The sequence below is a fragment of the Pristiophorus japonicus genome, chromosome 2, assembly GCF_044704955.1.
Source record: "Pristiophorus japonicus isolate sPriJap1 chromosome 2, sPriJap1.hap1, whole genome shotgun sequence".
Taxonomy (NCBI): Eukaryota; Metazoa; Chordata; class Chondrichthyes; family Pristiophoridae; genus Pristiophorus; species Pristiophorus japonicus.
Genome location: NC_091978.1, coordinates 194,302,622 through 194,322,818, shown reverse-complemented (window position 1 = coordinate 194,322,818; position 20,197 = coordinate 194,302,622). Strand labels below are relative to the sequence as shown.

The window sequence follows — 20,197 nt, the reverse complement described above, 5'->3', positions numbered from 1 at the left end:
GAGCTTCTCCCACAGCTTGACAGACATGGTTCCCAAGCTGCGTGATTCCCATGAAATTCAAAAGTTCTGGTTAAAAACACAGTTAAATGTCTGGCAATAAGGATTTAATAAACTAAATTAGGTCACCCACCTCTGCCGTTTGGGTCTATACAGCGCTGGCAAACAGGAGGCGGGATGACGGCCGGTTCCCGACGCGCTCCCATTTTTGTGAATTTCACTCCCGACTCGCATCCAATCCCGCACGCATGGCAGCGAGAAAATTCCAGCGCTGTCATTCTGGGATCTTTACTCCTCGAGTTTGATGTACCGTGCTGTATATTCTGGTAACTCATCACTACATGACAACCATAATATTACAAATATTAATTGCTCTATTACCTACCTCAGACATTAGAAACTTATGCCAGCTGCTTTTCCTTATGTTTCTCCTGCGGCTGGTAATCACTCTTTTAAATTCAGACTTTGGTATTTATCACCATTAATAGTTTAGGGCTGAATTTTAGATTGTGGGTGGTGGAGAAAAAAGGTAGCAAATATTAGGCGAATTTTTTTTTGCTTCAACTCTATTGAAGTGGAGCTGGTCACGCAGAATTGTTTTGATAACAGGACATCAATTTTCTAAACTATAACGGATTACACTAGGGTAAAGCTCCACAATAACATACTCACAAGAAAAGAATGAAAAGGACCACTTAGCTTTCGTATTTACAACCCTTTGCTCCCACCTTCCCAGTCAGAGCTGCCATCTTCTTGCAACTTCTGAGGTTCTGTAATGAAGCATTATATTTCTGTTCTCATTCTCAGTGCCCAGTATCCTCTACGGCCCCACTCAAAAACAATGACCGGCGGGGGTTATAGCATATCATGGTTGACTACAGAAGTCTGATGCTTCAGTGCTCCAGTTTCAAATGGCAGGAATCTGATTTGGGAGGCCAGGCCAGTATGTTTTTTTTTATGTTGGTGGAGTATTTTTTTTTAAAGCAGCACAAACTTACTTTTGTTGGGTGAGGAAGAAAAGATAGAAGACGCATACATAATTTTCATCACACGATCACTAACAAATGACACTGCCTGTAAATGTCCTCGGGGGCACTCTCTGTAACATGGCAGGAGATCAGCAGAGCTCTCAGAACAGTGGTGTAAATGGCCATTTAAGCCGTTTCTCGGGGGTTTCAGTAAATCCACCACCGAAGTTACAAAGGGAGATCATGGCACCCGCCACTGAAATTGTACTGCAATGTTTCCTTGTGATCTCCATCATCATTTGATCTAGCTTCTACAAGCCTCATTTTCAATTAATGCATTCTCTAAAATCCTCTAGGGACCACCTGCAAAATGATTTCATGCCGTATATATAGATAAATCTTTTCATTGTGCGGTTTATGATGAAAAACATAATCCGTTTGGGAAGATTTATTTTCTGTTTATATTATTTTGACTTTGGTATCAGAATTTCTATAAGCAGCATATAAATATGTCAACTTACAAATCTTTCTACTGCAGTCAATCTAATTGCTCATTTAGCAATTTAATCTAAACAAAACAAGCAGAAAATATTCAATGCAGCACACTTTGCATCTAAGCAATTGATTTCTAAAATAAATGGCTCTCTCCAACAAAAATTTCACAGTAGATCTGGGACTGTATTTTCCAGTCCTTTGCGCTCTGGGTTTTGCCCCAGGGCAGCGTGAAAGGCAGTGTTCAGGTCTCCTGCACACGGTCGTGATCCTCTGGTCCGTTTTTGTGGCGGCGCTGAGCAGCACTGGCGGGAAGAGCTGAGCCAGGTGTGCAACGCCTCTCATTGTGACACTGGCAGTGCTTTGGACTTTTGCCCGATCCGTCCACCCGGAAGTATGCCCACAATGACCGCCTGGAAAATCCGTGCAGTCCAGCCATGCCTCAGTGAGAAAGGTAAAGTACTCCGAAGGTAAGTGTCAGTGTTTGTTCTTTTCAGCGGTTTCTGTTATGGTGGCGTGGGCAATACTTTGGGAATGATTTTGTGTGTTTTTTAAAAGTTTTTTCCCCCCCTCTCTCGGAGCGCACACGGCCTGGCACTTTAGTTCCCCATTTTTTCGCCACGAAAAGTGTACAACGCCTCCCTTCACGCTGCGCCCCCTGACACAGGGCCCAGACGCCGAAATTTCCATATCAAAGCACAAATTATTCCCCGCCAGTAACTTCCCCCCCACCTTCTCCGTTTTCACCCCAAAATCAGAAAAGCCGAAAATCCAGCCCATAGCGATTTCAGTGTATTGATGATGAAAATTGGGAAGTGTTTAGTGATCGTAGATTCATTTTGTCCAATAAGTTAAGCGAGGAGCTAAGATTTGAAGCTCTTGCTCTCCCCCCTCTCAAGGTGTTGAAACAGTAGGCCTCTTCCTCCTCTCCTGGAGACTCAGCTTGCCGGTAGCAGCAGCTCCTTCCTCCAGGCTCACAACTCTCAAGTGACTAAGCCACTCCCACAACAGCTTTACAACTATTTTATATAGAAACATTAATACAAATGCCCCTGATTAAAGGGGAGGGGGGCACTAAAACCGACACAATTAAACAAATTAAACTTTAGATAGTAACTTAAGTCAAATTAAAATTTGGTTGCCGGGGGTGATGATGCACTCCAGTCCCTCCGGTGCCCACCTCTCACGGAAGGCCGCGAGCGTACCGGTGGACACCGCGTGCTCCATTTCCAGGAACACCCTGGCTCGGATGTAACTGCAGAAGAGAGGCAGGCAGTAGCTAAGATTTGAAATCTTGAAAAAAATTAGCGCCGTGCTAATGATTCTGAGCTTCCAGTAAATTGGCTGTTAGTGCTCTAGGAAAAAAGTGGAGCACTAAATCAAGCACTAATGATCGCAGAGGAATGCGACAGGGGTGCTACCAGCATAGCAATAATGAATTTCAGGTGCAAAGCAATCGGGCATGATCATTCACACTCGCGGCACTGGGGAAAATTGTGATTTTAGTGCCCAAAAAAAAAACCAAAAAAAGAAAAACACAAAAAAACAAAAAAAAAGGGGGGGGGAAAAAAAAAGGGCCTTGTAAATGTCTGGAGTGTCACCCAGGTCGGGTGGCACCGTTTCATGTTTTATGTTTTTGCAGGTGAACTCCAAAAAGAGTTTCATTCACACTCGATCGTTAAAGGGGAGGTTGCATCATTGCGCAGATCCTCATTATCAGCATTGCTGACTGTGAAGGTGATCTGCAACCAACTGAATCACTTGATCGTAATGGCTGATCCTACTCCCAGGGAGAGAGCACGTGATTTCACGAACGAGGCCTTGGTCGCAGGAGTGGAGCAAAGGAGGGCAGTGCTTTTCCCCGCCACTGGCGGGAGGCCAGTGCACCAGGTCTTCAGGGCAATATTGAGGGAAGTGGCCTAAGGGATTTCGGCCAGTCGTGTGGTCATATGCACTCTGGCACAGTGCCGGAAAAAATTCAACAACTTCACTCGAGTGGTCAAAGTGAGTACATGCTTCAACAGCTCTTACATACTAGCATCTGAACCTCAGTCTGTACACACTGCACAAACCACTACTCCCTCACCACTCACCCACCAAGCATTTCCATCTACTCAAACTCACAATCCACAGCTTGCCTACATTACAGCTTTTCAACTATGGCATGAATATCTCCCAAACACATAGCTGGACTCTCACTCACACACATTTGTTGAGGGGCCACAATAGGAGGGAGCAGCAGAGAACAGGCCAGGGGGGCGGGGGTCAGGGGGTGATGCACAGCTCCAGCAGCTGTCAGACCTGGAGGAGCGAGTGCTGTGACTCATTGGGAAGCAGGTGATGGGTGCTGTTATGTATGTAATAACTCGATAGACTGAATACTGTAAACTAACACAGGTACAAACCTGGCTCTGCTTTATTTGGGCCCAAAGTGATTACATTACATGATGGCTTGCCTTTTATATCTGGGCCGCACACACATGCGTACAACCTAATGACCTCCGACAGTGGTGCCAACTGGTGGCTAGTAACCCCAAGCATACATACATGACAATATCCCCCTTTAAGATATTAGTAACGGTCTTTTTACAAATTGAGATGCTCCGGGGCTTTACGCTCCCGAGTTGATCATCTTAGTTCAATTCCAGCCTTGGGCGAGCGTTCTGAGTCTGTTAAGACTGGGGGCTGGGTAGCCAATCTGATGGGGGTGGCAATGACCATGTCAGGGATTGAAAGTCCAGATTCATTGATGACAGCGGAGTCCTCTGATGACAGAGGGTAGGTTGGTTGGTCACTGATGTGTCTTTCTCAGACTGTTCTGGTTCATCCGTATGCCGCAGCTTTATCTGATCAACATGTTTCCTACATGTTTGCCCATTCTTGAGCTTGACAATAAACACTCTGTTACCCTCCTTGGCCGTAACAGTACCGGCGATCCACTTAGGACCATAGGTTCGTTAACAGAAATGTCGCGTGACACAGCAGCGCGATCATGATACCACGTTCAAGTCAGGGTGGACAAGAGAGAGCCTGGTCTTGAGACCTCTCTTCATCAATAGTTCAGCAGGGGGGACCCCGGTAAGGATGTGGAGTCTTGTCCTGTAACTAAGCAATATGCATGACAAGCGAGTTTGCAGTGAACCTTGAGTTACACGTTTCATACTCAGCTTGACGATTAGATGCGGGTTTGTATGGTGCTGACCTCACATGTTTGATACCGTTGAATTTCATGAACTCTTGAAACTCCAGACTAGTGAAGCAAGGTCCGTTGTCGCTTACAACGATGTCGGGCAGACCATGAGTGGCAAGACATGACACGAAGGCTCTCAATGGTAGCTGTGGATGTACTGGATGACATTTGGAATATGCATCCACCACAACTAAAAGCATCTTTCACAGGAAGGGATCTGCAAAGTCGATGTGGATCCTGGACCATGATTTAGATGGCCAAGACCACAGACTCAGCGGTGATTCCGCTGGTGCTTTACTTAGCTGCATGCAAGTGTTGCACTGATGCACATATGATTCCAGATCAGAGTCAATTCCAGGCCACCATACATGAGACCTGGCAATGGCTTTCATCATGACAATAATGGGGTGAGTGCTATGTAGGTCATGTACAAATTTTTCTCTGCCTTTCTTAGGCATAACAACACGATTACCCCACAGTAAACAATCTGACTGAATGGATAGTTCGTCTTTGCGACGGTTGTAAGATTTGGTCTCATCACCCATTGGCTTGGGTATGGCAGACCAATCACCACTAAGAACACAATGTTTCACAACCGATAATATCGGGTCCTGGCTGGTCCAGGTCTTAACAGGGGTTCCTTCACTTTCAAAAGCATCCATGACTAACAGTAGGTCTGCAAGTTGTGGCGATTCCACCTCCGGTGTGGGCAACGGCAGAGGCTCAGTGCATCGGCACAATTCTCGGAGCCAGGTCTATGGCGAATGACATAATCATAGGCAGATAATGTCAGCGCACACCTCTGGATGCGGGATGATGCATTGGTATTGATACCTTTGTTTTCCAAAAACAATGAAATGAGTGGCTTGTGATCTGTTTCCAGTTCAAACCGAAGACCAAACAAGTACTGATGCAGCTTTTTAACCCCATACACACAGGCTAATGCTTCTTTTTCTACCATGCTATAGGCTCTTTCTGCCTTTGACAAACTTTTGGAAGCATACGCAACAGGTTGTAGTTTACTCAACATTAACTTCTTGGAGTACGCAACCAACTCCATATGATGAAGCATCACAGGCCAATACTAGACGCTTACACGGATCATAATGTACCAGCAGCTTGTTAGAGCAAAGCAGATTAGTAGCTTTCTCAAAAGCTCTATCTTGAGACGCACCCCAAACTCAGTTGTCGCCTTTTCTTAGCAGTATGTGCAGTGGCACAAATAAAGTGTTCAATTTAGGTCAGAAATTACCAAAGTAGTTGAGTAGACCAAGGAACGAACACAGCTCCGTCACTTTCTGAGGCTTGGGTGCAGTTTGTGATAGTTTTGGTTTTCGAATCCGTAGGCCTGATTACGTCAGCAGCAATTTTCCTCCCCAGGAATTCGACTTCCGGTGCCATGAAGACGCACTTCGAACATTTCAGTCTGAGTCCCACTTTGTCCAGATGATATAGAACCTCTTCCAGGTTGTTCAGATGTTCGGCGGTGTCACGACCTGTGACCAGGATGTCATCTTGGAACACGACGGTTCTGGGGATGGACTTCAGTAGTCTCTCCATGTTCCTCTAAAATATGGCTGCAGCCGAACGAATTCCGAAAGGACACCTGTTGTAGATAAATAGTCCTTTATGAGTGTTGATGCATGTAAGTTTCTTCGACGTGTCAACCAGCTCCTGTATCATATAGGCTGACGTCAGATCCAGTTTAGTGAATGGCTCCCCCCCAGCAAGCATTGCAAACAGGTCATCAGACTTTGGTAACGGGTATTGATCCTGTTTTGAAACTTGGTTGATCATAACCTTGTCGTCTCCACAAAGTGATGACAGTGCCATCATTCTTCAACACAGGAACAATGGGGCTGGCCCATTCATTAAATTCGATCGGTGATATGACCCCTTCATGCTGGAGTCTGTCCAGTTCGATTTTGACCTTCTCCCTCATCATGTACAGAACAGCCCGAGCTTAATGATGGATGGGTGTTGCATCCCAGTCCACATGGATCTGCACCTTGGCTCCCAACGCGTTTTTGTCTTAGGCCGGCAATGAATTCCAACACATCCTGGCCCTCAGAACAAACGTGCTTGTAGAATCGATATAGTAAGATGATGCCTGGTTCAAACTATGAGGGGTACTTGCTCAGCACTTGAGCACATGAAGTATCATGCTCCAATGACAATGCTTTGATATCGTTCCAATTCCATTTGATTTTTTCTAGCCAATTCCTGCCGAACAGCGTTGGACCATTGCCTGGAACAATCCATACGGTAAATCAGGAACCGCACCATCATACGACACCTTGACTAGTGCACTGCCAATCACCGTTATGAGTTCTTTAGTGTACATACGCAACTTGGCATTGACTTGACTCAGCTTAGTCCTCACAGCCTTAGTGTCCTTCAGCTTGTCGAATGTCCTCTGACTCATTATTGATTGATTCGCACCCGTGTCCCATTCCATCGGTACCGGCATACCATTAAGTTTCACATTAATCATTATCGGTTGGCTCTTTGTTAGGAACAAATACAGTCCATACACTTCCTCCGCTGGTATCTCAGATTGCATATCAGAATCCGCGCTAGACTGCTCATCATCCTCTACATGGTGTGTCGCAGCACGCTTGCTCAGTTGCGGATACATGCGTTGTAGATGCCCCCGTCTCGAACAGCCTTTACAAATGTACTGTTTAAACCGACACTGATGAGGCCGATGATTGCTCCCACAACACCAACACGGTGAAATCGGATTAATTCCCGTTGGCGGACTTTGGGCAGCCACAGGTTTCGCATACGCAGTTGAGTAGGCCCTGCCATACGCAGCTCTGCCAAACGACGATACAATCTTGTTTACAGTACTTGCTGAGTTCCGATTTTCCGATGATATCTGCATTAAGTTTTTGTCCATCGTCATGCTTGCCTGGGCAATTGTGATGCCCTTGCTCAAATCCAGCATCTCCGCCACCAGTAGCTTACGCAGGATCGCCTCGTGGTTGATGCTGATCACAAAGAAGTCCCGCAGCATGTCTCCCAATGCGTTTTTGAACTTACGCAGTCCAGCTAGACGTCTTAGGTTGGCAACGAATTCAGACACATCCTGGCCCTCAGAACGAAACATAGAAACATAGAAACATAGAAAAATAGGTGCAGGAGTAGGCCATTCGGCCCTTCGAGCCTGCACTGCCATTCAATCAGATCATGGCTGATCATTTCCTCAGTACCCCTTTCCTGCTTTCTCTCCATACCCCTTGATCTCTTTAGCATGAGATGATGATGCCTTCTTCTGGTTTGAGATGGTCACGTACCACAGCACACAATTCCTCATAGTCCTTGTCCATTGGACTTGCAGGTCAGAGAAGATTCTTTGAGTCCATAGATTTTCGGATCACAAACCATGAGGAAGACCGCCCTGCGGCTAACTACGTCAGTGGGTTACTCCATTTTGTTGGCCATGAAGTACTGGTCCAGGTGAGCTACAAAATCTGCCCAGTCCTTTCCCTCCACGAATCTCTCCAGAATTCCAATTGTGCTTATTTTTGCATGCGAAGGTTCTTAAGTTACCTCGTCACCAAATGTTATGTATGTAATAACTCGATGGACTGAATACTATAAACTAACACAGGTACAAACCTGGCTCTGCTTTATTTGGGCCTAAAGCAATTACATTATATGATGGCTTGTTTTTTATACCTGGGCCGCACACATGTGCGTACAGCCCAATGATCTCCAACAGTAACGCCACCTGGTGGTTAGTAACCCCAAGCATACATACATGACAGGCGCCGTTGTCGTCGGACCCCTTGGGGGCAACAATGGTATCTTCATCCCTTCTCCTATCTCATCCCACTTCCCCCTCACACCACAAGCCTTTCTCACTTTGCAGCTCCTGATACTGTCTCCATTCCTGCCCCTCTGCCCTCACCTTAATGCGAGTCCAGTGCCTTTATGCTTTCAGATAATCAGCAACCAGATGACCAGCCTGTCCCTGAGCCTGCCACTCAGAGTGAGGAAGGAGAAGAGGAGGAGGAGCAAAGCACCATGTCACTGCATCTCTCACCTGCAGGCACCACCTCAGATACTAGCACTACGCAATCTTTAGAGGCAAGTTTAGTAGAAGGGTCTGCACTGGGTGATGCACCAAGGATGAGCGGGCTGTATCAAGGCCAGGGGGAAAGGGTAGCTTGGGAGCCAGCTCTCTGGAGGACGGGTTCGCGTGCGAATTCTGCTGCACAGGACTCAGATGAGGACTCGATGGGGAGGCATTCAAAAGAACGGTTGATGGCCACGCACTCCGAGATGATAGGTGCAATGGAAAGGGTGCCCGAGAGCCTCTCGGCAATGGTAAGGAGCGTGGAGGAGTCCACCTCCAACATTGCACAGAGCTCTGCGCACACCATGGAGCCCGTCATTTCCACCCTGCAGAGGATGGTGCACTCCCAGACAGACCGTGTAGATCCAGATCGCATGATGCATGTCATGGGCGATGTGGCAGCATCCATTGCAGCACAGGGGGAAGCGATGGAACGTCTTAGTGCTGTAATGCAGACAATGGTTTGTGGCATCCAATCTCAGACTGCTTTCATGCAGTCTCAGCTGGATGCCACAAAAGCTCTGACTGCTGCCATCATCGCTGGGTCCATCATAGTCCACCAGGGTTCTCATGGTTTCACAGCAGGCCACCAAACTGTGCTCCAGCTGATTGGTGGGGATGCTGAAGTGCTGCCCCAGGGGAGTGGCAGTGGGTCAGTGGAGCAGGAACCTCCTGTCCTCTCTCAGGATCCCACCACTGTCACTCTGCCATTGCACATGTTGCTGCCTGTCATCCAGCCAGCCCAGACTGCTGCCGCCCAGCCTGAGGTGGTGCAGTGTACAGTCGGGCCTTTCAGGCCCAGATGTGTTCTAGGGTGTCCTGTAAGGCCATCTATAGTCTCTGGCACCAACACTCAGCAACCTTCCTCCAGCCCTACTGCAGCCATTGGGGAGACACTACGTAGCAGCGGTAGAATAGGTTTAGGCACTGTATAGAGGGGAAGTAAGGGTTTGCACAAGGGTGATTAGTTATTGTTGTTGTACATATGTGGTTACTGAATTTGGATACATTTATTATTGGAATGTTGTAGATTTAATGCTGTGTCTCATTTCAGCTTTGGGATGTGATATGGAATGAATAATTGATGGAATGATGGGGACGTGCTGAACAACGGGGAAGTGGCCACTAATTCATTGGAAATGAAGTCTGATGAGGATGTCACGGACCGGCCTTCCAGAAGTTGGATTGAGTAGCTGCCTCCTCCGTTGCTGCTGTTCATGCTCCTGTTCTTCCTCCTCCTCCTCCTTGTCCTGTCCTCCTCGTCTCCCTCTTCCACCTCCTCAGGTGGTGCAGCTATGCCTGGTGGGAATGGCTGAGGCCTCATGATAGCCAAGTTGTGCAGCATGCAGCGGATGACGACGAAAAAGGAAACCCGCTCAGCCGAGTACTGAAGAGTTCCTTCCGAGTGGTTAAGGCAGCGGAAATGTTGCTTGAGCACTCCGATAGTCTGCTCAATGATGTGCCTGGTGGCAGCATAGCTGTCATTATGTGAGTGCTGGGCAGGAGTGTTGGGGTTGCGGAGGGGAGCCATGAGCCAGGTGGCGAGCGTATAGCTCTTGTCTCCTAGCAGCCAGCTGTGAGCTTGATGTGGTGGTTGGAACAGAGCTGGCGCAGAATGAAGGCATCGTGGCTGCTGCCAGGATAGCGGGCATTGACGGTGAGGATTCGCTGTGTGTGGTCACACACCAACTGCACATTAAGTGAGTGGTAGCTTTTATGGTTATGCGGTGACACCCTGTACCCTGGGATTCCGTTATCCTGGCAAAGCCACATGCATGCTCATGCTGCTTCTGTCGAGTGATGGGGATGGAAATGTAGTCCCTACTCCTTCTCTAGAGAGCCTCTGTGACCTCCCAGATGCAGCAATGGATGGCGAACAGCGATATGTTGGATATGTCTCCTGTTGCAGACTGGAAAGATCAATTGGTGTAGAAATTGAGTGCAATGGTGACCTTGACTACCACTAAGAGAGCCATCCTCACCCTGGTCTGAGGCTCGAGGTCTGGTTGTAGGAGGTGGCAGAGTTCTGTAACCACATCCTTGCTGAAGCGGAACCTTCCAAGATACTGTTCCTCAGTGAAATTGATGGAGGAAAACTGCTGCCAGAATACCCTGGGAGGGTAAGGCCTCCTGTTAAGAACCCTGTTGGCCCTCCTCCCTCTGGCCATAATTTGTAATCTTTCTCTGTGCCTCCGCTGCCTCTGATGTTGATGCTGGAGGGTGAGGTCCAGTGTCAGTACAGCCCCCATTAAAGTAGGAAATGTTGCACTTTGAAATCTCAACTAAATGAAAGTGAATAATTTTTCTGAGGCAGCAGACTCCTTAAAGTGAAAAACACTGAAATCGCTCAAAATGCCTATGTCAAACTGACAAGATAGCATTCTTTGCTGATTAAAAATAAACCGGATGTTCACGCCTTTAAATATCACTCCTCCAGTGGCCATTCAACAGTATTTCACCCCCTCTACCTGCCGATGCTAACAGCAGGCACTCAGGCAGGGGGCCAGAGGGAATTTCTGATATGGGGCGCTGTGCACCGGATGACATCACGATCACTGGGGCGCTAGGAACTTCGCGGGTGTCGCTCAATTTGCCGTGCCCGGTCGTAAAACCATTTGTGTCCCGTTATCGACCCCCAGAGGCGCTAATGGGAGGTGCAAAGGAGGCCAATTTCTCCCCCTTTGTTTTTAAACACGAGGAAGCCAAAATTACCCCACGCTGAAAACGCGGCGCACTTACCCTGTTTCAACTGTTTTCTCCCCGGTAGATGTGGTGGCCTCTTGCACAAAACTCCACTCTTTGACTTCTGGGCCGCTCGAAAAAAAAAAGCCAGTCACAATGGGGGCGGAAGTGCGGTGGTGAGCAGAAGTTCGATAAGTAGAGGGGTGGAACTGAGGGGTGGGCTGAGTGTCTTCCGCTGTCACTCATCAGTGTAGCGCTGCTGGCATCATCACGGTGGCACATCACCACATCGCTCCCCTTCACTTAAAGGGGAGAGCCACTGCGATTCTTTACGTTAGGTTCACGAGGCCACCAGGATGGGTTTTGGCCGGTGAGCGGCCTGGCACTCAAGAGGGGGAGCCAGGCTGCCTACTGGCGGCTCAGTCGAACCCAGGGGCATAATTGTCGGCCTGACATGACAGTCGGCTGACAAAAAAATTAAGATGGCTGCCACGGCAGAAGGTCCTTCCCTTTAATGGCAGCCGTACCACCATTTTGCAAGCACTCCAAGCACAGTGCACTGACACAAAATGCTGTCGGTGGTACCGAGCAGTGGGAGGAATATTTTCAGCGTGGAATTACGCATTCGGGGGGACACATCAGCGGTGCGCGCTCTGATGACGCACTTAGGATGGATCGACAGCAGCGGAGTGGTAGTGGGGGGGGAGCGGGTCACCGCTGGGATATCACAGGAGTGGAATTTTCAAGATGGCAGCCATCCCACAAAAAATTGGCGGCCATTCCACTCCACAGTGTGGCCGTAACAGGCCTTCAGGAAAGGGGCAATTTTGGTCCCTAGGCTTCAATTAGGAACGCTACGTAATGGAAGTGGATGAGAAGTAGTTTGATGCATACTGGTCCGCACAGAGTAATCTTAAATGGAGTGCTTTTAAACAGTGTTAAAGTTGGGAATTCAGAGAAGAGGGGGAAGGTGGTGTTTTTTTTGCCTTCAGTACTTGTAGGGCTTTGTGTTACAGGTAAACATTTAATTTCCTCTACCTAGAACTCAAAGTAGATCAAGTAATTAGCAAAAACTAAACTATAAACTAAGTTAATAAATACATAAATTTGAATTAACTAAATAAATAAAATAAGGTTATAAAGGGATGGCGGTGGTGTGCTGCAAATGCAGCAGTCGGAATCCTCCCAGTGCGGGTTTGGAGGCGGGTTGTAAAAATGCCTGTGATTGACAGTGGGTCGGAAGTCCGCTCTGAACCCGTCTCTATCTCAGTTTCTCAACTGTCGGATCTGCCTGAGAATCGCAGACCCGACAACAAGTGGCAGGCCAGTTAATTAAGGTAGTTAACAGGTAGTTGAATGTTACTTAAGAGGAGTAAAAGTAGGCACTCACAATTTTGTCAACCTGTTGATGAGTTTGCCATCCCTCGGGGAACATGGCAGGTAAATGGAGTCGGGTTCTCATTGACTCTCTATTATTTTGGCTAGTTGACAGCTGCAAAAGTGGTATAAAAGCTACCATTTCACAGCTGTTCACTTTCCAATGTCAGAAGCTGAAGCCATCAGGATTTGGAAGAAATTTTTGACCGGTATGCAATTTGGAAATGTTTGCAGTGAACTCTCTATTTCCATCAGGCGGCATCCCTGCTAAACGCTGCTGCCCAGCCATTCATGCCCCGTTATCGCCTCACTCAGGTGGTATCAGCTGGCAGTAGCAACCGAATTTAGATCCCTTTGATCCAGGAGGAAGTTTCACTCCTTAAGTTAGGTAGTGGTACAGGTTTGGTTATTGCTCGGGGACAAGAGGATGTGACTGCAACTCAGGCAGGTAAGGGGACCCCAGGTGCAGTGTTGGAGGAGCCTCGGAGCCCAAGTGGGAAGGGGAGGATCCAGTTGTCTTGATCCACGTAGGAACTAACTAGGAACAAGGTGCTGCTGAGAGAGTCTGAGGAGCTAGGGTCCAAATTAAAAAGCAAACCCTCAAATGTAATAATCTCTGGATTGTTCGCTGCGCAATGCAAATTGGCATAGAGACAAACAGATTCGAGAGTAAAATGCGTGGCTGAAAAAGTGGTGTGGGAGGAAGGGGTTTCTATTCATGGATCACTGGCATCAGTACTGGGGAAAGAGGGCACTGTTCCGATGGGACGGTCTCCAATTAAAACTGGCTGGGACCACTGTCCTGCCGAATCGAATAACGAGATCTCTAGATAGGATTTTAAACTAAAAAGGGTGGGAGGGGTCAGGTGAGGGGACATTTAGAAATCTGAAGAGAAAACTCAAGGCAATGGAGCAGTGTAGTGATTTAGGTTAAAATAAGCAGTTTTTGACAGGAAGGGACAGAGTTTAAAGGCAATCGTGCATCAGCAAATAAGGTGAAAGCAGGGAGTATTGGTAAAAAGATAAAATTAAAGGCTCTTCATCTGAATGCACGAAGCATTCATAACAAGATAGAAGAATTGCAGGCACAAATAGAGATAAATGTCTTTAATCTAATCATTACAGACACATGGTTGCAAGGTGACCAAGGTTGGAAGCTAAATATGTCAAAGTGCTTGGTGTTTTGAAAAGACAGGCAGTATGGAAAATGAGTGTGTGGGGGTGGGTGGGTGGTGCTAGTCCTGATAATAAAGGGTTATATAAGGCCAGTAGTGAGAAAGGATGTTGGCTTGGAAGATCAGGAAGTAGAATCAGTATGGGTGGAGATAAGTAATAACAAGGGGCAGAAAACACTGGTAAGAATAGTTTATAGGCCTCTGAACATTATCTACACTGTTGGACAGGTTATTAATCAACAAATAATAGAAGCTTGTAACAAAGGTAATAATCATGGGGGACTTTAATCTTCATATAGACTGGGCAAATCAAATTGGCAAAGGTAGTCTGGAGGCCGAGTTCATGGAATGCATTCGAGACATTTTTCTGGAACAATATATCATGGAATATATATGGGAATGGCCTATTTTAGATCTTGTACTGTGTAATGAGACAGGGTTAATTAATAATCTCATAGTAAAGGATCCTCTTGGGAAAAGTGATGATAATATAACATTTCACATTGAGTTTGAAAGTGAAATGCTTCAGTCAGAAACAAGAGTCTTAGGGCTGGAAATTGCCCTTCACCCTGAGTGGGGGCGGTAACCTTCCAGAACCGGGGCGTCCTGCGCCCGGCTCTGAAATCCCGCCCCTGATGCGGAATTGGGCCATGCACCCCTCAAAGGATGCGGAGTACAGTGGCCAGTGCTCTGCCATCTTTGAGGGACACTCCCACGGTGGCAGTGCGGCGCAGAGTCCGGCGCTACACAGATTCACTGCATAAACCTGATGGGCTACAATGACCCTCCTCTTCAATTAAACGGAAGGGTCGCTGTGGACTCTGCAGGCCACTAAGGAGACAATCGACCAGGATAGCAGCCCGGCACCCAAAGCGGAGTGCTGGTCTGCATGATGGCAGCACGGTCAACGTGAGGGCTGCCATTGTCGGGCCGAAGCAAGAGTCGGCCATCCATTTTGAAACGCATATGGAGGGAAATAGCTGAAGAGGTCTCTGCCTCAGACACAGTAGTCAGGAGTGGTCAGCAGTGGCACCAAATGCCAAAACAAGTTCAATGATCCTTCGAGGGTCATTAGAGTGAGTATAATTTTTATTCATGCACTCCTTCATTACTTCAATTATAAATCTGACACACTATTTGTTCTCATGCTGTCTTTCAGCACTTTGTGGGTTGCCTCCTAAAACGCATGACATAGGTAGGCTTAGCTCGGCACACTATTTGCCATGAATGATCTTTACACATTATTAAGATTGCTTTCTGAGACCTCATAAGATGTCTCCGCACTTCGATGTCCTCCTGATGAACCACGTGCAACCTTTGTCCCCGAGCATCCAGCTCTGGCCTTGTGGTTGACGCTGGAACATGCATGAGACACTGCTCTCACACAAGATGAAAACATCATGCATGCTCCCTGGATATTGAGCATTGACTGCCATGATGCACTGAGCAGATGATCTTAACGTTCATGGAGTGGAATCCCTTTCGGTTTCAGTAAACCTCTGGATTCTCTAAAGGGGCTCGCAGGGCGATGTGCATACAGTCAAGAGCACCCTGAACCTTGGGGAATCCAGAAAAATATCCAAAACCTACAGCCTTCTCACTTTGGGTCTTGGTCATTGGGAAGTTTATGAAGTCCATCCTGTGTGTGTACAGTGCAGTAGCCACCTGGCAAATGCAGCAATGTGTAGCATGCTGCGAGATGGAGCATATGTCCCCCGCTGATGCCTGAAAGGAGCTGAAGGCATAGAAGGCAAATGCCACGCTCACCTTCACCTCGACAGACAGTGCAGTCCTGTTGCCACTGGTAGGCTGTAGGTCTGCCTATAGGAGCTGGCATATCTCTGTGACCATTTCTTTTTAGAAGCGCAGCCGTCTAAACCACTGTGCCTCAGAGAGCAGCAGGTATGAGTGATGTTCCCTCTAAACTCGTGGGGGGGGGGGGGGTAAGGCCTCCTCCCCATACGTCTGCGACCTCTTCGGTTATGTTGACAATGATCATCAATAAACCTTCTTCCAGTTTGACACCGTATGAATATAGCAGCCAGGACTACTGGCTCCCGACATAGCATGGACCCCATCTTTTAAAATATCCTTAAATGTTCTTTAAAACAAACTAGAAACTCACATAAACCTCACAATCAAAAGTATGCAGTAATCCAGTGTTCCTCTCCTACTGCTTTTAATCACTGACAATTCCGACTTTCTCCTCCGTTTTCAAGATGGCGCCATTATGCACCCTGGGTCCGACTGGTTTTTCTGGGCGGGTTCCCGGGCAGACGCTAAATCGGGTGATCGGCTCGAAAGTTCCACCTGGGGCGCTAGCGCAGTGATGCACGACAATTGACATCATCCAAACAGTCAAAACAGCAGGTGTGCGCTAAGTTTTAGCGCCGCTGCAAAACCATTGCCGAAAGTTCCGCCTGAGCATAAAATGTTATGTGCCGCCTTTTATGCCCCCCAAATTTTTTTTGCACCCCGCTGAGGTGCTAAATGGGGCACAAATGAACCAAAAATGCACCCCATTGAGAGTAAACTGGCAAGAAATATAAAAACAGATTGTAAAAGCTTCGACAAGTATGTAAAAAGGAAGAGTTGCAAAAGGAAGCATTAGTCCTCAGAGACTGAGACAAGCGAAATTATAATCGGGAATAAGAAAATGGCAGAGACATTAAACAAATATTTTGTATCTGTCTTCACAGTAGAAGACACAAAATGCATACCAAAAACAGTGGGGAAACAATTGGTCAATAAGAGTGAAGAACTTCAAGCAATTAAGATCAGTAGAGAAAAAGTACTTGAGAAGTTAATGTGACTAAAGGCCGACAAATACCCCTGGACCTGTTGGCCTACGTCCTCAGATTCTAAAAGAGGTGGCTGCAGAGATAGTGGATGCATTGGTTGTGATCTTCCAAAATGTCCGAGGCTCTAGACAGTCCCAGTGGATTGAAAGGTAGCAAATGTTTAACACATTTATTAGTTTTTTTTGAGGATGTAATTAGCAGGGTAGATAAAGGGGAGCCAGTGGATGTTATATATTTAGATTTCCAAAAAGCATTCGGTAAGGTGCTACATAAAATATTGCTATGCAAAGTAAGGATTCATGGGGTTGGGATAATATATTAGCATGGATAGTATCATATATGTATACTCTGTGTGTATATACTATGCTGGTACCACTAGAGGGTGCAACTGTGGGAGGCCCAGGCAGGAGCTGCATAAAAAGCTGGTCACCACACGGTGCAGATCTCTGCAGACAATAAAGAGATTAAGGTCACAATAGTTCAAGCACAGCACTAGGCCTCGTGGAGTTATTCTACAGGTAAATAGAGACATATTAACTGGCGACGAGTACAGATCACGGACTTACACGCAGAGATGGCTGCCGTTGGTAGTTTAGAAAAGTTTAGAGGGTGAAGCCTTTACTTGGGTTTCGCTGGCCAGGTATCACTTCTACACACACAGCCGCACCGAGGGCCAGGATTTAGCGGAATAAGTCGCAGACCTACGAAGGCTCACGGAACCATGCGAATTTGGCAAAATCCTCAACAATGTGTTGCGGGACGTTTTCGCGACGGGACGGGACGTGAAGTGGACCATCACCGTAAGCCAGGCATTCATGACCTCAACGTTGAGATTCTCCCAGAATCAAAACTCATTGGCAAGTACTGTGCAGAAAATAACTGTTGATCAAAGAATAAGTCCGACTCAGAGTCCACCAAGGGGTGTAAATATGAATCGTTTAACATGCTGGCGTTGTGGGGGTAACCATCGGGCCCGTCTGTGTCAATTCAGACACTGTGTGCAAAGGCTGCAGCCAAAAGGGCCACCCACAGCGAATGTGCAGAAGAACTGTGACTCAAAACATGACAGAGTAGTCGGCAGGAGGTTTCTGATCCAGCAAGGATCATAAAGTATAAGCTAGAGAGGCGACTCAGCCCGAGGAAGCAGTGCACCTTCACTACCAAAAGTCCCCCCATGATGATGAATGTCAAGATAAATGGCATTCCTGTTTCCATAGAGTTGGACACGGGGGCGAGTCAGTCACTTATGAGCCAGAAGGCATTTGAGAGGCTGTGGGGCAACAAAGACCAAAGACCCAAGCTGGACCCGATTCAGACAAAACTGCACACTTACACCAAGGAACTGATCCCAGTTATCAGCAGTGTGAACGTAAAAGTATCCTATGATGGAGAGATACACGAATTGCCACTGTGGGTTGTACCAGGCGACGGGCCAACGCTGCTTGGCAGAAGCTGGATGGCGAAGATTCGGTGGAACTGGGAAGACATCAAAGCACTATCTTCAGTGGACGATGCTTCCTGTGTTCAAGTGCTGAGCAAGTTCCCATCCTTATTTGAACCAGGCATCGGCAACTTCACAGGTGCCAAAGTGCAAATCCACTTGATCCCCGAGGCATGGCCTGTTCATCGAGCGGTCCTTTACATGATGAGGGAGAAAGTGGAGATCGAATTGGACAGACTTCAACGCGAGGGGATTATATCACTAGTTGAATTCAGCGAGTGGGCCAACCCAATTATTCCGGTACTAAAGAGCGATGGCACGGTCAGAATCTGCGGCGACTACAAGGTAATGATCAACCGAGTTTCATTACAGGACCAGTACCCACTACTCAAAGTTGATGATCTCTTTGTGACATTAGCAGGGGAAAGGCGGTCACCTGGATCTAACCTCCAGGATCCAGGAGCTGGCTGAGTCGTCGAAAAAATTAACGTACATTAACACACACAAGGGACTGTTTTTGTATCACAGGTGCCCGTTTGGGATCCGCTTGTATGTAGCCATCTTCCAAAGGAACATGGAGAGTCTGTTGAAATCGGTTCCATGCACCATTGTATTGCAGGATGACATCCTAATCACTGGTCGCGACACCACCGAACATCTGCACAACCTGCAAGAGGTTTTAAGTCGACTAAACAGAGTTGGACTCTGGCTGAAACGATCCAAGTGTGTCTTCCAGGGGCCAGAGGTAAAATTCCTGGGGAGGAAGATTGCGGCAGATGGCATCAGGCTCATGGACTCGAAGACAGAGGCCATCAAGAATGCACCCAGACCATGAATTGTAACGGAGCTGCGCTCGTTCCTGGGACTCCTCAACTATTTCAGTAACTTTCTTCCAGGGTTGAGCACCTTGCTCGAACCGTTGCTCACGTTGCTACACAAGGGAGACGACTGGGTTTGGGGTCAAAATCAAGAGGCCACCTTCAAAAAGGCCAGAAACTTGCTGTCTTCGAACAAGTTGCTTGTATTGTATAACCCGGGTAAACGTCTAATTTTAGCATATGACGCGTTGTCGTACGGTGTCAGGTGTGTTTTACAGCAAACAAATGTAGCGGGCAAACTCCAACTGGTTGCATACGCATCTAGAAGTCTATCCAAGGCCGAAAGAGCCTACAGTATGATCAAGAAGGAGGCTTTGGCCTGTATCTATGGCATAAGAAAAAATGCACCAGTATCTGTTCGGACTCAGGTTCGAGTTAGAAACCGACCGCAAGCCCCTAATCTCACTGTTTTCGGAAAGAAAAGGCATAAACACCAATGCTTCGTCGCAAATCCAAAAAAGGGAACTAACACTGTCGGCCTACGATTATACGATTCACCACAGGCCAGGCACTGAGAACTGTGCCAATGCCCTCAGCCGGCTACCGTTGCCTACCACCAGGGTGGAAATGGCGCAGCCCGCAGACCTGTGCCTGGTCATAGATGGCTTCAAAAGCGAAGGGTCACCCGTAACAGCCCACAGATCAGGACCTGGATCAACCAGGATCCTGTATTATCTCTTGTAAAAAGTTGCGTCCTCAATGGGGGCTGGTCAGCGATCTCAAAAGAAATGCAAGACGAGATAAAGCCGTTTCACCATCGTAAAGACGAAATGTCCATCCAATCGGATTGCCTGTTATGGGGCAACCACGTCGTCCTGCCAAAAAAAGGCAGGGCAACCTTCATATGCAACCGACACAGTGTCCACCCAGGCATAGTTATGAGTAAGGTTATTGCCAGGTCCCTCGTCTGGTGACCCGGATTTGGAGTCGTGCGTGCGCCAATGTAACACTTGCTCACAATTGAACAATGTCCCCAGAGAGGCTCCATTTAGTCTATGGTCCTGGCCCTCAAAACCATGGTCCAGGATCCACATAGATTATGCGAGCCCCTTTCTAGGAAAAATGTGCTTCGTTGTAGTGGACGCCTACTCTAAATGGATCGAATGTGTAAT

At 47.4% G+C, this 20,197-nt stretch overlaps 1 long non-coding RNA gene across 1 annotated transcript in view; it reads left to right on the top strand.

Annotated features, from left to right (window-relative positions):
- Nucleotides 1–1,858: 1,858 nt before the first annotated feature.
- Nucleotides 1,859–20,197, top strand: part of LOC139232902 (uncharacterized) — a 32,032-nt gene continuing 13,693 nt past the window's right edge. Inside the window, exon 1 of the long non-coding RNA XR_011588097.1 lies at nucleotides 1,859–1,927. This is a non-coding gene — a long non-coding RNA (uncharacterized lncRNA). The remainder of the gene's footprint in view (nucleotides 1,928–20,197) is intronic.